Genomic DNA, 925 nt, shown 5'->3' with positions numbered 1-925 from the left:
TTAATCTAATCACAAACTATTTCAACTTTTAATTTTTGTCTCTTTTACAGATTCAGCATTCAATTTTATTTTATTTTCTCTTCTTCATATATTTTCAGACCAATATCGGATGGAAATTTTATGAAAGGATTTCGAACCCAATCTTACTCTTCTGCGTTCAAAGACGGCAAATAAAAGTTTATTTTTTCTTCCAGATTTGTCAAATGTTCAAATACAATAGGAGTCATTTCTTTTATGCAGCTTTACGTATTGAGGGGAACATTTCGAAGTTACCAGCTTCAGCTCTATTTTTCCAAATTACAACTTTCTTTTTAAATGCATAGAATTGCTGTAGCACATGAGCTGCGTACATTCCTACAACCACGTTTTCTTTATGTACTATAAAGGCAGAAGTAAATCTGCCGACGTTGGCGTGTTTACTTCCCCGTAAGCTAGCGGTTCAGTAAAACAGACCGATAGAATAAGTACTAGGCTTATAAAGAATAAATCCCCGGGGCGATTTGTTCGACTAAATGCGGTGCTCCAGCATGGCCGCAGTCAAATGACTGAAACACATAAAAGAATAAAAACATAAAAGTATATATGTCTCAGCTGGGAAAAAATGAATTCCAGATGTAATTCAAAAGGGTTTACGTTCGCACGTTCTGTGTTCTACTAAGGCTGCGTGTGTCAGTGGAGTACTCAGCTACTTGCACGTTAATTTTACAAACAGGTTGTTCTGTTGGTCGGGTCAAGTGGAACCCGCGTCGAAGTCGTCGTAACTGACGGATTCTTCGAGCCGAGAACGTTAAAAAACAAAACTGGTCAGGTTGAAACTTGGCCGTCAATGACTTGGAACACACAAACAAACAAACAAACACATTTTCTCCGACACTCCACTGAATTGCCAATCCCACCACCTCCACCGAATTGCCAATCCCACCAC

At 38.7% G+C, this 925-nt stretch overlaps 1 long non-coding RNA gene across 1 annotated transcript in view; it reads left to right on the top strand.

Moving 5' to 3' along the window:
* The window catches only part of LOC106868163 (uncharacterized), a 104,904-nt gene extending 104,687 nt beyond the window's left edge, over positions 1-217 (top strand). The window contains exon 4 of the long non-coding RNA XR_008266662.1: positions 99-217. This is a non-coding gene — a long non-coding RNA (uncharacterized LOC106868163). The remainder of the gene's footprint in view (positions 1-98) is intronic.
* Positions 218-925: the final 708 nt, after the last annotated feature.

This window comes from Octopus bimaculoides, chromosome 23 (genome assembly GCF_001194135.2).
Source record: "Octopus bimaculoides isolate UCB-OBI-ISO-001 chromosome 23, ASM119413v2, whole genome shotgun sequence".
NCBI classification, from domain to species: Eukaryota; Metazoa; Mollusca; class Cephalopoda; order Octopoda; family Octopodidae; genus Octopus; species Octopus bimaculoides.
This window is presented reverse-complemented; position numbering and strand designations above follow the sequence as displayed.